This window comes from Ceratotherium simum, chromosome 20, assembly GCF_057802395.1.
Source record: "Ceratotherium simum simum isolate JZ-2026a chromosome 20, ASM5780239v1, whole genome shotgun sequence".
In the NCBI taxonomy this organism is placed as follows: domain Eukaryota; kingdom Metazoa; phylum Chordata; class Mammalia; order Perissodactyla; family Rhinocerotidae; genus Ceratotherium; species Ceratotherium simum.
The window spans coordinates 8,364,879-8,381,455 of record NC_141919.1 but is presented as its reverse complement, the minus strand read 5'-3'; the positions used below and the strand labels follow the sequence as shown (position 1 = coordinate 8,381,455).

At 40.8% G+C, this 16,577-nt stretch overlaps 2 long non-coding RNA genes across 4 annotated transcripts in view; both read right to left on the bottom strand.

The window, feature by feature from the left end:
• Positions 1-5,181: 5,181 nt before the first annotated feature.
• Positions 5,182-8,631, bottom strand: LOC147914353 (uncharacterized). Its single transcript, XR_015555374.1, has 3 exons — positions 7,961-8,631; positions 6,667-6,983; positions 5,182-6,057 (listed from the first exon to the last, which is right to left on the bottom strand). It is a non-coding gene; the product is annotated as an uncharacterized LOC147914353 (long non-coding RNA).
• Positions 8,632-8,636: 5 nt separating this feature from the next.
• The window catches only part of LOC147914352 (uncharacterized), a 47,100-nt gene continuing 39,159 nt past the window's right edge, over positions 8,637-16,577 (bottom strand). For all 3 annotated transcript variants that reach the window (XR_015555373.1, XR_015555372.1, XR_015555371.1), the window contains one exon: positions 8,637-13,890. This is a non-coding gene — a long non-coding RNA (uncharacterized LOC147914352). The remainder of the gene's footprint in view (positions 13,891-16,577) is intronic.

Sequence of the window (16,577 nt, the reverse complement as noted above, 5' to 3'; positions counted from 1 at the left end):
GTGTTTGATGAATTGATCCTCTGCTGGTGCACTTGTGGTAGTAATCACCTTCTCCTATTTGGATACAGCTTTGGTTACTTTGGTTCTGGTCGCCTGGGTCAAGTGTTCCTCCACTGGCTCTCTGTGGGCTCAGATGTTGTTGTCCTGTGCACCACCTGCATTGCTGTTCCCCCATTGACTGGGTGTGCTGGGTTCACTGGTGTTGCTGTCACTAGTGGGGGCCTGGGAACTCAGAGACTTGTATGCAGCCCCTGCTGCTAGTAAAGTTGGTGTCAGGGTGCTGGTACTGGGGATGGTGCTCCAACCCTGTCTCCTTGCAGTTGTGCAGGTTGGGCAGCCACCACTGCTGCCACTCCACTGAACATTGCCAGGGGGGTCTGCCACCACTCCAAAGGTATTTGCATTGACAGGGACTACCGCCAGCTGCCTCTGCTGCCCCACAGGCATTCACAAGTGTGTGGGGCTGCTGCCACCCTACGGGCATTTGGATGCACAGGGCCAGGCCATCCCCACCTCTACTCACAGTTGAGTGGGCCACTGGGTGAGGATCCACGCCTTGCATTGCTGCCACTGGGGGAGAAGGAGGGCTGCTTCCCTAGTTCCACTGTTCCCAGGGGTCCAGTCCACCCACCTTCAGATGTACAGCTGCCTGAATCTATTAGATGTCCTGTTGTGTTGTGTAGGGAATCCTCTGTTGGTCAATGGATGTCTGTTTGGTTGTAATTTAGAGGAGAGAGACAAAGGGACTCTAACTAGACTCTGCCACAATGCTGACGACACTCCCAGAATCTGGCATAATCTATAATGCAGCAATAGATAACTAATATCCTATGTGATGATCACTGATATTCATAATGATGACCCAGGGCAGTGAAATATCCTGACATATTTTCTAAATCTTGAATAAGAAGTTGCAATTGCAAACAGCCTACTGATATTGTTGAAGGCTTAGTATACTCCAATTCACTGGGTGATACTAATGCTGACCCTCACTGAACAAGGAAGATGGACTAGGCTGAAACTCATATCCCCCTGCTTTTCAGGGTTACTAAGAGTTTATTACGGAGAAGAACTGACAAAGAGTAAGAGAGCGGAGCGAAATGATGAGCAACTCAGCAATTTTCATTGAATTAGAAGAACACACTCTTAAAGAAAATTTAGAAAGTGTATATCACGTGGGCAAAAGTTTTGAAAGGCTGGCACACTTTGAATTAACCCAACAACAGTCAACTAACTTTTCTTCAAGAGGTTAAAGAGGAGGCTATTTTTATGAGTTATGCAGTATAACTGTATCTCCCATTGAAGGAGAATTTGGAGGATAAGCTTAGTTATCTGGAGAATTTGTATTTGTAAAAACTATCATCATTATTGCATTGATCAAAAGGTAAGAGAAAATGTACCTGGAGTACTTTTAAATGAAAATAAATAAAATAAGTAACGCATGCCATCATTTAAGTATTGCCTGAATCAACTGGCCACTGGTAGAGGAGACAAAGAGATGCTAAATATAAAACAAATATATCCTTTAGCTTATCTTAAAGTGGAATTAATTTTTTTAACTAAAATGTAATTCTTATTCAGTGGCAAGTATTCAAAAACTAACACCAATGAAGGAGTATTGTGCAATGTCATTGGTATCAGAGACAGTTACCCTCAGGTGCAATGTCAGCAGAAACACTAGCAGCCAGTTAAGGAGTAAATGAAGCTGGAGGAGATGAAAGTCAAGATTTATTTAGCAGATAAGATCCCAATTGTGTGTGTGCATGATGTATCCTACATATAGAAGTACATAAAATGTATTTGTACAGTTTAAAGTGAAAAAACAAAATAAACATCTTTGTATCTGTATTAGTCAGGGTTCTTCAGAGAAACAGAACCAATAGGATATGTATAGATATGTAGAAGGAGATTTATTATGAGGAATTGGCTCACATGATTATGGAAGCTGAGAAGTCCCACGATACACAGTCTGCAAGCTGGAGGCCCAGGAAAGCCAGTGGTGTAGTTCCAGTCCAAGCCTGTAGGCCTGAGAACCAGGAGCACCAAAGTCCAAGGGCAAGAGAAGTTAGACATCCCACCCCAAGCAGAGAGAAGGAATTTGCCCTTCCTCTGCCTTTCTGTTACAGTAGTTCCCCCTTATCAGTGGGGATACATTCCAAGACCCCCAGCAGACGCCTGAAACCATGGATAGTATCGAACATTATATGTATACTATATTTTTTCCTATACATACACATTTGAGGTGTGACAGGAAAACTAGCATGAATTTCCTTTTCCTTCTTCACAATTTCCTGGATAGAAGATTCATTCATAATGAAGATTTTGGCAACCTCAGCATATTATTTTTTTTCTGTCCTTATTAAGTCTAGACCTTTCATCTTTTCACTTAAAGGAAGCACTTTATGGCTTCTCTTTGGCATATCCAAATTTCTAGAATCACTACTCTTGTGTTTTGGGATCATTATTAAGCAAAATAAGGGTTATTTGAACACAAACACTGTGATACCACAATGGTCGATCTGATAACCAAGATGGCTACTAAGTGACTAACTGGCAGGTAGTGTATACAGCATGGATATGCTGGACAAAGGGATGATTCACGTCTCTGGCAAGATGGAGTAGGACTGAGTGAGATTTCATCATACTACTCAGAATGGTATGCAATTTAAAAATTATGAATTGTTTATTTCTGTTTTCTTCCATTTAATATTTTTGGACCTCAGTTGACCTCAGGTTACTGAAACCTCAGAAAGCAAAACCACACATAAGGGGGGACTACTGTATATTTGGGCCCTCAAAGGACTTGATGATGCCCACTCTCATTGGTGAGGGCCATCTGCTTTACTCATTCTATGAATTAAAATTCTAATCTCTTCTGGAAACATCCCCACAAACACACCCAGAAATAATGTTTTACAAGGTATCTGGACATCCCTTAGTCCTGTCAAATGATACATAAAATGAAACATCCCACTATCCAATATCTAGATTAAGAAATAGAATATTACCAGTTCACTAGGAGATATCTTGTGCCCCTTCCAACACCCTTCTACTTGAATTTTAGGTTAATCATTCTCTCGCTTTTCTGCATAGTTTATTATACGTGTATATATCCTTAGACTATAAATGTATTCCTTACTTTTCTTGTTTTTAAACTTTCTGTAAATGGGAATTATGTAGATTTAATTCTTTTAATCAGAATTATGATTTTGATATGATTTTGTAGCTGTATTTTACTCATATTATTGGCTATACAGTGTTCCATTGTTTGAATGTCATGATTTATTAAACCACCTCATCACTAACGCATATGCAGGTTGTTTCCAGCTTGGGGCTATTATAAACGCAACTTCTTGCTCATTTGTGTACATATGTCCTCATGTGTAAACCTAGCAATGGAATTGCAGAATTGCAGGGTAGGTGCCTATTCAGTTTTACTCCATCATGCCAAACTGTCTTTTGAGAGTGATTGGTGATACTAATTTACATTTCTTCCAGCAGAGGATGAATGTTCTCAATTCTCATATCACATATATACATCTTCAGAGTACAAGTTTCGTACTTCTTCTATTAATTTTTTTCCTAATTATTTTGTTCTTTGTGATGCTGTTGTAAATGAGATTTTTCTTAATTTCATTTTCAGATTGTTCATTGCTAGTGTATAGAAACGTAATTGTTTTTTGCATGTTGATCTGTAGCCTCCAACCTTGCTGAACTCATTCATTAGCTCTAATAGAGTCCTTGTACATTCCTTAGGATTTTCTATATACAAGATCATGTCATCTGGAAATATAGCTTTATGTATCCCTTTCCAATCTGGATGCCTTTTTCTTTTTCTTATCTGATTTCCCTGGCTAGAACCTCTGGTACAATGTGGAATGGAAGTGGTGAGAGCAGACATCCACGCTTGTTCCTGATCATAGGGGAAACATGCAGACTTTAACTCTTAAGTAGGATGTCCACTGTAGGGTTCCATGGATGCTCCTTATCAGGTTGAGGATTTTGTATTCCTAGTTTGACAAGTATTTTGATCATGAAGAGATATGACATTTTGTCAAATGCTTTTTATGCATCTATTGAGATGGCAGAAATCATTTTGCCTTTGGACAAACCTTGTTCTTCAAGTGGCCCTTTTTAGTTATGAAGATGTGAAGCAATTACACAGCCATTACTTCCAGAAGAATGTGTAACAGGCTACTTTGGGACTTCGCTAAGACCTGGGATTTGGTCTGTGGAGCTCTCCCATGCATCTATTTGAATTCTCAAAATTAAACCAAGATGAAGGACTCTTCTGGAAGAGAAGAGGTACAGACATATCCTCTTCTTAATGAGACATGTCAGATCTGTGAGGCACTTTGTATGGGACTATCTACCCCATCCAGCCATCCTGTAGTTGCTTTGCTTCCCAGGGAAGTGCCTGTGTGCATTAAGAGAAGGTGTTAGCCACTGCACCCCATTTAACCCCTATGGAATGGGCAGCTGTATACAGGAGCCTTTCCACAGCCACCCTTACTGCACAAGACTTACAGTGCAGGCTGTCCTCAACCTGGGGGTGATCTGGACTTGGGTCACTATAGTAACTCATGCAGGAAGCAGTGCCTCACGGAGCATCTTCAGGTTTCCAGGGCACCATGGCCTCAGCTAGCATAGCAGTTCTTGCAATAGACAGACGTGACCTAGTAACAGACCAATGTTCAGCCTCTGGTTTGCCCATTAGTAACAGCTGAGAACCCCTGAGACAACCAGAACCAGCAGGTGGCACTCTCTGGAAGCCAAAAAATGTGAAATTCAGCTCTTGGGGTACCTCTGAGTTCTGCTGTCCTGGAAGAAAGCACATGAGTATTATTTCACTGCCTCTTGAGAGCAAAAGTGCTGGATATCTTTTGTTTGCCCCATGAGATACACTCTTCACGCTTCTCTTCCCTGCTCTGTGCCCAGGTGTGGCGTGCATGGGCCAACTCAACAGACTGCCTAGCTCTCTGACTTCCAATTGGGTTTGGCCAGTGGGGTTTGATCTTTAGCAGGAGATCAGAGGGCAAGGAAAGGGGAGGAGAGATCATTTATTCTCCTGATCCCCTCCCTGTTGGGTCAACAAATGGTGTCTGTCTCTCCTCCTAAGGGTACATTTCCTGTCAGACATCTCTATCCATACAGCTCTCTCTCTCTCTTTCTGTCTCCCCACCCCCATAAAGATTCCCTCCCATCACCCTGTAACACCTCTCCTCAGTTAATAGGACTAGGACACTGCCCCACGTTGCTTTTACTAACTTCACATTCATCTCATTAAATAGTCCCTTCGTTAAACCCTTTTCAAACGACCCAACTTGAGTGTGCTGTTTCCTGCCACCACCCTGATTAGTACAGGCATGAGTCACTTAATGACAGGGATACAGTCTAAAAAATGCAACATTAGTTGATTTCATCATTGTGCGAACATCATAGAGCATGCTTACACAAAACTAGATGATCTAGCCTACTACATACCTTGGCTCTATGGTACTATCTTATGGGACCACCATTGTATATGCAGTCCGTCATCGAACAAAATGCTGTTACGTGGCACATGACTATATAAAATATATGTAAATAATTAAAATCTTCAAATGATCTTAGGGGTAATCAGTAGCACTTATTTTTCTCAAGTTAGTTAAGTTTTAACTGCATAAAGACTTTCAGGACAGGCTATACACACACATACACACACACTCACACACACACCCATAGTCACATATCGTATGACAAACCAATCTGGTATTTTCAAATCCAGAATAAAGGACTTTCTCCTTTTAGTTCAATCTCTCATTTTTTATTTGGACCCTACTTTTTCTTACTCGACCTAAAATACAGTCCCTGCCCTCTACAGGTGTACAAATCCCTGTCTAAGTTAGTGCAGGCTGCTATTAAAAAAATATCATAGACCAGGTGGCTTAAACCACAAATATTTATTTCTCACAGTTCTGGAGGCTGGGAAGTCCAAGATCAAGGCACCAGCAGGTTCAGTGTCTGGCAAGGCCTGCTTGGTTGTTCACAGACAGCTGCCTTCTCCCTGCAACCTCACTGGTGGAAAAAGAGGGTGAGGGAGCTCGGTGAAGTCTCTGTTATAAGGGCACTAATCCCATTCACGAGGGTTCCACCCTCATGACTGAATCACCTCCCAAAGGCCCCATCTATTAGTACCATCACATTGGGCTTAGGGTTCCAATATGAGTTGGAGGGGACACATTCAGTCCATATACTCCCCAAAGGCTGGGATAGGTTACACTGTGCTAAGCTGTTGATCCCCTCAGCCCTTGGGTGGCAGGGTGGGACCTTGGAGTGTCAAAGCCTAGGGCAGAATCTAGTCTTGAGCAGCCTCATCTGATTGCCCTTGTGGGCCCTGTAAATACAATCTTTTCCTAAGAGTGCCTTGCCATGAAAACAGGCTGAGAAACTCTGCTCTATGTAATCATCCTCATACATGTTCAAAAATCAACTACCTGTCACACTTTTTTCAGGCTCCTCTTGTCAGGTCTAAATAATCCCACTATTTCCCTCCCCTCTTCCTACATCTTCTTTTGTAAACTCCTTATTGTCATGACAGCTGTCCTCTGACCTGTCTCCTGATTTCTCATGTCTTTCTTAAACTGTGATGCCCTTTCTCTGATACCTATGGCCCAGCACTGTTACCTGATCTCCTGTGAAAGGGTGAGGCAGCCTTCACTCCAGCAGAGCCTCCTTTCAATTATGCAGGAACAGGTACCCTGCCTAGAGGATAAAATCTGCCACCAGGCGCCACTTCCTCCTCGCCTTGATACGCAGCCTCAGCCAGGTTTTCATTTAATAGCATTTACTGCTGGAAACCAGGAGACACAAGTACCTGTAGGTTGTGGTCTCTGTCCTTAAGGACCTCATGGTGCGGTTTTAGGGAAAAGCCCTGCACAGGTCAAGAGTCACACAACTGCACAGGAGAGGCCCCGGCACATTCGTGAACTGCCAAGGAATCTCTGGAAGAGATCAGAGAAGGGACAGATACTGTGGGTGACACCTGCTCAGACACACCAGGTTCCTCAGAAAGGCATCCCTGCAGTCTCCCCTCTCCAGATTCTGATACAAATGAACAAAGATGGTCAAAGAACAGCTTTTCTCCTTTAGAAGGGCATGTGTTGGCTAGATATCCTTAACATACATTGTGCACCTTAAGTGAAAACCTACCAGAAGTTTCAATAAAAAGGCTTTTCCCCAAATGCTAGTAAGATTCTTTTTCTGACCAAGGAACAAGATACCAAAGGTACAACTTTTGTTTTTTTTCTTTTTGAACCACCAAAAATAAACTGCATTGGTGTTTAGTAGGAAAGGTTCATGGCACTTAGCCTTCCTCCACTAACATCAACTACAAATAATAAACTTATGTGTCTAATTTATAAAGCATTTTACTTTCAGCGATCTCAGTGGATTTTCACAACCCCCCTGGGATGTAAGCAGGACAGGCATTATTGTGCCCCTTCTATCAATGAGTAAAACTGAAGCTCAGAGAGCGTGAGGGACTTCCCTGGATCATTCAGCAAGTGAGGAGCAGAGCCCTGACTACTAAATCCCCTACATCCTCAACACTTCCATTTTAAACAATATTAATAAGTGGCTTCTTAAAATAAAAAGAATGCCTGAGTCCTAAAATTAAAGCACTTGTGTGGCTAAGAATACTCACTTTCTCCATTAAATGCTGGCAAATTTGGGAAGTAAAGAAAAGCTATATTTGTTATTCTATCACTTCTTAGGTACCTTTTCCTTTTCACTCTCAAAACCAGTGTCTTTATAGGTTTTTCTCTATTGTCCTCTTAAAACCTGCTTTCAAGAAGTATATTTCATGTGACTCTCAGTGAGGTATAAATGAAGAATAACAGTTAAAACGTCACCCCTCCAGGAAGACACCTCACACATTTTACGTATATCTCACCCCTAAGCCCTGTAATAGAGCTCTCACCAGAGCATTTCAGGCAGCCGTGCAGAGGTGGCAGAGAACAAAATCTCCTCCTCACAAGCCCATGACATCTTCCCAATTGACCGACGTCACCACAGAAGTCTGGTCCCAGATTTCAGACTGCACTTGGTTTTACTGTCTCCAAGGAGGAGTGTTTTCCACAAGCTCTTCCCATAATATGCTGCTGAGGAGACTCAATAGAGACAAGTCATTAGTTTAGGATTCTCATACATTCTCAGTTTTCTAGGGACAGCCCTTGTACATCTTGACTACTGTCCCTGGGATGAGCCACATGGAGGTAGCTGTTTGCAGCATACCAGAAAGCCTGCAGAACAGATTCTGGGGCAAAATCCTTTAAAACTGCATTTAAAACAGAAGCTGTATGATGTCCCTCATTTATTGATAAACTTTTATTGAACTCTACTATGTAGTATTTGTAGTGGAAATATCAACAAAATAAGGCAGTGCCTGTGCCCTCAGGCAGGTCACAGCTCAGGCGGTGAGACCTGCAAACAACTATAATAAAGTGAAAGAAACTCTAAAAGAAGTAGGAATAAGAACACAATGAGAGCACAGATAAAGGAGCAATTAATTCTCTTGCCTGGAGGGAGAGGAGACAGGGGTCAGGGAAAACTTCGGAGTTGATGTCAAGTAAGATGGACCCTATGAGGTTGCTTTCCCCTCCTCTTCTTCCTCCTTGCCTCCACCCCCTGCCCCTCTTCCCCTCGTCTTCCCCTTCCCCTTCTTCCTTCTTCTTTCTTTAGACTTTATGTTTTAGAGCAGTTTTAGGTTTACAGCAAAACAGAGCAGAATATCGAGTTCCCATATGCCCCCTGCCCCAAACATGCACAACCTCCTCCACCAGAGTGGGACACTCACTTGCTACAATCGATGAACCTACATTGACACATCATAATCACACGGTCCATAGTTTACATTAGGGTTCACTCTTGGTGTCATACATTCTATGGGTTTGGACAAATGTATAATGACAGCTATCCACCACTGTAGTATCATACAGAGTAGTTTCACTGCCCTAAAAATCCTCTGTGCTCTGTGCATTCATCCCATCCTCCCTGCTAACCCCTGGCAACCAGTGATCTTTTTACTGTCTCTAGAGTTTTGCCTTTTCCAGAATGCATTGGAAAATATTTCTTTTCAGCACTGAATAATATTCCATTGTCTGGCTGTACCACAGTTGATTTGTCCATTCACCTTGGACATCTTGATTGCTTCCCACTTTTGGCAACTATGAATAAAGCTCCTCTAAGCTTTCTTTTTATTTTTCAAACCATTTTATTGAGACATAATTCACAAACAAAATGATTCACTCATTAAAATCGTACAATTCAATGGCTTTTAGTATATTCACAATGTTGTGCATCCATAACCACAATCAATTTTAGAACATTTTCATCACTCTAAAAAGAAACTCTGTTCCCATTAGCCTTCATCCTCCAATCTTCTCATTCCCCCCCAGCCCTAGGTTAGCATTAATCTACTTCATAGATTTGTCAATTCTGGACATTTCATATAAATGGAATCATACAATATGTGGCCTTTTGCATCTGGCTTCTTTCACTTAGCATAATATTTTCAAGTGTTAACCATGTTGTAGCATGTATGGTTACTTCATTTCTTTTTATAGTTCCGTTGTATGGATATACCACATTTTGTTTACACATCGATCAGATGATGAACATTTGGGGTGTTTCCACCTTTTGGTTGTTATGAATAAAGCTGCTGTGAACATTTGTGTACATGTTTTGGTGTGGATGTATGTTTTTGTTTCTTGCTTATTCATTTTTGCAACAACTTAAAGTCACACTTTGTCTAAACTTGTTGCTTTCTGAGAATTTGGTAGTATAACCATGTTAGACTCCCTATGAAATGAGATCTTTGGGGTCTAAATGCAGTTTTTATCAAATGTCTAGGTGCATCAATTTGCCCTCCTGCCAATACTCTCAAAATTAGCCCTTGAATCAGCAGGAGTGATGGTGATGCGTTAATGCTTAACATTTACAAATAATGAACACCTTATGTTCTCAAGGTTCTATTCTTGGGAAGTCAGAAAGGGCGTGGGAAGAGAAAGTGCAATCCAGGCAGAGGGAACGTGAGCAAACCTCTAACAGATGGCAAGTACATGTCTGGTCACGCTAAAACACAAAGTAAGTGCCTGAGAATGAGAGTAGCAAGAAATTAGGCTGAAAACGTAGAAGAAGACTCAATTGTGAAAGACTCTGAGTGACAGTTTAGGAAGCTTGAACTTGTGCTGAGGGCAACGGGAAGCTAGGTTTTCATAACCAGAATAATGGCATATTCAAATCTGCGTTTTGGAAAGATGACTGGCAAAAGAGAAGCTGGTTGAGTTCATGAAAAATATGCAAATTAAACACTGTATCACATAGGACTCTTTCCCTACAGATGATAGAAAACCGGATGAATTCTGGCTTAAGAAAAATTTTAATTTATTGGCTTATATTTCTCCACAATACAGGAGTAAATTCAGCTTCTGACTCACCATCCCTTGGTTCTGTTTTCTTAGTGTTAACTCGTTCTCAAGTCACTTCTCTTGTGGTCCCATGATGGCATCAGCCAGGAAAAACAGAGAATTGTTATCCCAGTGCTCTCAACTAAAGTTCCAACATTCAAGTGAAGGCGACCATCTCGGGTCATAAAAACACCCCTGAAATAATTACTGGGAACTAGAGAATACTATTGGTCTCGTCTAAGTCAGTGCTACTCAAAGTGTGGTAATGTGGACCAGTGCCTGTTCCCACATTTTTGTTACCATCTGTGACAAGATAATTATAGAAATTGATGACTGGAAACTTTTATTAAGATTTGACAGAACAATTAAATCTAATAAAAAATTGAGGTTTATATTTTGTAGGTCTTTGTTTTGTGTGTCATTTTTCCAGTGATTCATTTTTATTGTATTTTACACAAGTATCAGCCCACAGTGGGTGGGGGTGTGGGAGAGGCAGCAAACTAGTCCTTCACCACAGACAGTTTGAGAAACTGTGGTCTAATGTACATGCTCCACTGTGAAGCCTGCAGGCAAGTCAGCATTCTGGAGGCACACAGAACTTTGGGGTGATCTTTCCCTCTTGCCATGAGAGGGGGCAAAAACACATGTCCACTATAATCATGGGACCTAGTCTGGAGAGAGGAGGGACACTCTCAGACTCATTTTAGCTCTCCTATTTTCTCATGCTTTTTTCCACGTTGACTGGCCCTTATGCAGAGTCCCTGTAAGAATGTACTCTGCATAAGCTTTGGATATGGCCATTTTAATAGGTTCAACATTACATGGGCATTCACCTACCCTCCCTTTTGGCACTTTTATTAATAGAATCAAAGCATTTGCATGGCTCTCCTAAGTCATTAAGAGAAAAACAACTTTGAGCGAGACTAACACAACGTAACTGCTAAACTCAGCCAAATTCCTTTGCCCTGCTCTTGACAGTGAGGTATGGAAACTCCAGAGCCCTAGGAGACGTCTGAAGGAAAAACATGTTTAAGACAAATTTCAGGGATCTAAGTTTCTCATTAAAAATACATTTTAGAAAATTGTTTTAACTTGCCAGGGCAGTTGTATGGTAAGGAAACACGTGCAGCAATTTGGAAAACTGTGGCTTTCATTTCTTTTTCAAAATAAAATGGAAACAATAAAAACACAATTAAAATTTGTTTTAAAAATAAAATTTAAAAAAACATAATCTGAAAGTATATTCTGATTGTTTTTCTAATTAAAGCTCTGCATTTAAAGTTTTGCTGGAGAGCAACTGGTGTTGTCAATCTCACTGTCCACGGAGGGCTAACACAGGCACAGGATCTGAGAGGTCTGCTGCACTTGGCGCTGGAATGACCTTGGAGAACCTTCCAGTCTAGCTTTCTCATTTTAAAGATTGGAAACTGAGGCCAGGGGAAGTTTCTTTCTTTTCTCCTCAATCCTTTCTTTCATGTGTCTGTGTGTGTGTGTGTGTTTTCTCTCAGAAGGCTTGGAAACTTGGTGTCAGCACAGTTTTAATTTAGACACTCAATATGGGACTTCTTTCTTCCCAGGGCCCTAAATCACCTTCTAGCATGAAGGTAAGGACTCAACAAGCACCAGATTTTACCTAGCACTGTCTCAAAATGTGCAATTTTTGCCTAAGTGAACTTTGTATAGAACTGAGACAGTAATGCTTTTTCATGAAAATCTGATGGCAATATAGTATATGCCTCCATGCCTTCTGCAATAAAACAAGCTGAATGTAACTTCAACATTCCCTGACGACTGACGCTTAGTCTAATAAGCAACTGTGGTCCTCCAGAGGAGCAGGTATAGACGGTCTGGGATGTAGACACAAATGCACATTGACTCCAGCGGTGGCCCCAAAATCTGCCATCATTCAAAAAAATCCATCAGTTGTATTTTAGGAGTTTACCTCTTTTTCATATAAACACAATGAATGTGTGTCAAATACACACACACAGTGCAAAACTCACCTGTGACAGAACTGCCTTTAGCAGGTCCCAGACCACCCTTCAGAGTTAATGTAGTTTGGATCACTTTCACCCCCTCAGGGGGCGAGAGAACCACAGGGAGGAAGTGGAAGAGAACTAATGTTTGGTGGGTACTTACTTACTATGTGCCCCAAACTTTCACTTATTTCATTTCTTAACTATCCTGTGAGGGAAGAAATATTTTTCTCATTTTACAGATAAGACTAAGCCCCAGAGAGATTAAATAACTTGACCAAGGCCACAGAGCTTAAAAGTGACAAAGTAAGGATTTGAACCAAGCATGCTTTGGTCCCAGGCCTGCGTCTTCACTCTACACAATGCTGTCCCAGAGAGTAAAGTCACTGGGTCTTGATCCCTACTCTTCTCCTCCATTGTCATACCAGCAGCTATCTTTTGCTGTATAACAAATCACTCCAGAACTTAGTGGCTTAAAACAAGGAACATTTTATTTGCTCACAATTCTGCACTCTGGGCTGGGCTTAGCTGGGTGACTCTTCTGTTGATCTTGCCAACGGTCACTCATGTGGACTCATCCAGCTGGTAGGTCAGCAGGGGACTGGGCTTGGCTGGGACACTGGGACAGCTAGGCTTTTCTCTCAGGGCCTCTCCCTCTTATGTGGCTTCTCCTATGGCCTCTCCACATAGCTCTAGCAGGTAACAAAATTCTTATGAGGCAGATCAGGGCTCATAAGAGCACAAAAGCAGAACTTAAGGCTTAGATCAAGAACTGATACAGCATCACTCTGCTACCTCTGGTTAGTTAAAATAAGTCACACTCCCAACTGAGGGACTGTGAGCGGACCAGGGCAAATAGTGGGAGATGTGGCTCACTGGGGACCAGCAATGTGACAGTGGTCACCAGAATCTTCTTCAACATTGGCACCAACTCTGAAGTTTGCTGTTTCTTTTGTTCCTAACACTTTTCTTATGTCTAGTTTTTCTCTCTTCTCCTGTTTGCTTCTCCACTTTCTCCTACCATTTCTCAGCTTTTCTGCATTTGTTAACTGGCCTTCCTTAGCCAGCCACAAATAAAGGATTCCTTTTCTTCAGATCAGTGAACTGAAGAATCACATCATGTCAACTCTATTCTTCGGGTCGACAGTCTTTGCAGCTAAACAGAGATTTCTTTGATTGGGTTGTTGTTTTGTTTTGTTTTGCTTTTACATCTGGGTTCACAGCTGGAAGTCTAGTTTAAAGGGAAATAAGACACCACTGCATCATGAAGCAACTTGAGTGAATTCACTTAAATGCTTTGCCCTTTTAAATAAAATCTGAATCGGTGATACCTCTCTTTAATTTTACCTGCAAGGAGGCAAGACGTCCAGTTCAATGGCCAAGTCAACAAATAGACATGTATTGTTATTTTACATGCTTTAAATTCCTTTAGCAGTCATTCACCAGGGCAGAGAAGAAAGAGAGGCCTGCAGGAATCAGATAATTCCAGCATTACAATTCTAGTTCAAAGGAGGTTGCCTCTTACACGTGGCTAAAATGAGATCAGATTCAACTTCCAGTGAATCATTCAACCTGTCTGATCACTGCTTTATGCTGTCAGGAGACATTCAAGAGTATCAAGAATTAGCCAGGCCAGGAGAACCAGCTGCACACATACCACCAGCATGAGGAGGGCAAAGGAAGTGAGAAAAAAAATTTATAAACACCCAAGGTGCAGATCCTCAGAGAAAGTGATCATGGGTTCCACTTGAAATACTAAGGAATTAAAATGAAAGTTGAAATAAAAGTTGAAATGGTAGGACTACCCTTCAAGAGTTTCTAAATCCACTCACTGACAATGTATATTACTTTTTCTTTTATTCTGTTCCCTGAGGCCAGTCATTAGATCCTTGATTGTCAGATTACATCTCGACCAGACATTTAGGTGCAAAAATGAAAAGGAATTAAATTCAATTTGGCTATTTTGTACATCTAAGTTATCAAGTGAAGGAGGCAACTGACATACAATGTTTGTTATTATTTTAGACCAATTCATTGATTCTAGTCTTATCTGTGCTTTATAGTTACAAACATCAAAAGTTGACTGAAAAGGTGCATAAATGCATACATAAATGAATTATACATAAATTCATTACAATCCTCAAAATGATTTACACAAAATCCAATTAACATTCTGTGAAAATTTTGGAGAATCTGACTAGCTTCTGATGTTCTCAAGAAGAAAACATTGATAAGTTTATCAAAGAAAATTTTGAATGAAGAATATGAGATGGGACTAGCCACACTAGATATTTAAATATATTGTAAGGCTATGAGAATTAAAATAAGACACTAGTGAAAGAAGAAAAAAAATATATAGATAAATAACACGTAACAGATAGTCTAGAAATTGACTTCGTTCTATATAAGAATTTGCTAGAAAATAAAAGTGACATCACCAGAAAGGAAGAACTACTCATTAACTTGTGCAGGAATAACTGGGTAAGAATTTAAGGGAAATAAAATTAATTTAGACTCATCCTTCATAGTGTATAACAAAATAAATCCAAGATACATTAAACATTAAATATTTTAAACACATCCTTTTCCAGATGCCCACTCAAAGAAGGTATTAGGTCTGTGAATTTAAAACCAAGGATGACTTCTTAAGTTTAAAATCCTCTTAAGAAATCATAAAGCAAAAGATCAAATGCTCAGATTACATAAAATTTAAAACTTCTATTTGTTAAAAAAAAAAAAAATTGCAGAAGCAATTTCTTAAAAAGACAATAGAAGATTGGGAAACTTACATTCGGAAAATAGAGCAAAAAGTGAGCTTCTTTAGAAAACGCATTATTTTTATCACTATAACAAAAAAGAACATTTTCACATTTATTATTTGTTGAATTTTTTCTGCCTGTGGCCTTTGTTCAGGGCAGCAGAATTAATCTTCCTAAAACCCATTTCCTTGTGACGTTTCCTTGTTACAGGAGTATAGCGTGGAAATTAATAAACAGAAACCTTATTAAAATGGAGCTGGGAGGCCAAAAGGGGGACGTCTTATAGCCTACATCACAGCAGAGCCCAAGAGAAAGAACAAGGACTTCCTCTTCTTCTTCTTTTTTTTTGTGAGGAAGACTGGCTCTGAGCTAACATCCGTTGCCAATCTTCCTCTTTTTGCTGAGGAAGATTAGCCCTGAGATTTGTGCCCATCTTCCTCTATTTTGTACGTGGGATGCCACCACGGCATGTTTGGTGAGTGGTATCTCCGTCCACGCCTGGGATCTAAAGCTGCGAACCCTAGGCCACTGAAGCGGAGCGCGAGAACTTAACCACTACGCCACTGGGCCGGCCCCAAGACTTCCTCTTCTTGCCCAGCAAAAAAGCTCAGTCAATGAGAGACTGTTAAAACTCAGACAATGAAGAGCCACTGCACTTTGAACTCTCAATTCCTCCAATGGACTCATTGTTTACAATAGCCCTCCCAGCTTCCTTGTCCCCTCTATAAAAGATATTCTCCTCACTTAGTTGCCAGGGACTTGTACCTGGTTTGTCATGGCTACAGACCCTGAACTGCAATTCTTTGCTGATTCCGAACAAATCCGTTTTTGCTGGAGAAATTGTTTAAGGTCAACAATAGCAATTCTCTGTCACTTGCCATTCTCTAATCTCGGTCATTTCAGTTTGACCTTCATATACTCACCAAATTCCATACACACATCTATGCCCAATATTTATTTAATAATTTTCTTTAAATCAATGGCTTTATCTAAATAAATTTATCTTTGTTCTAACCAATAATTTCTGTGAAATCAGAGGTTTTGTGTAAATGAAATTAAAATATTTAATACAAATTTTAAAACATACATATCTGTCACAGAAAATCACCTGTGCTGACTGTGATGGTTATTTTTAGTGTGTCAACTTGGCTGGGCTACGGTGCCCTGCTGTTTGGTCAAACACCAGTCAGTGTTGCAGTTCTGGTGTTTTTTAGATGCGATTACCATTTAAATCAGTCAAGTGTAAGTACAGCAGGTGACCCTCCACAATGTGTGTGGGCCTCATCCAATCAGTCAAAGGACTTGAGAGAAAGACTGAGGTCCTCTGAAGAGGAGGAAGTTCTGCCTCCAGACTGCCTTCACATTCAAGACTGCAGCATCAACTCCTGCCAGAA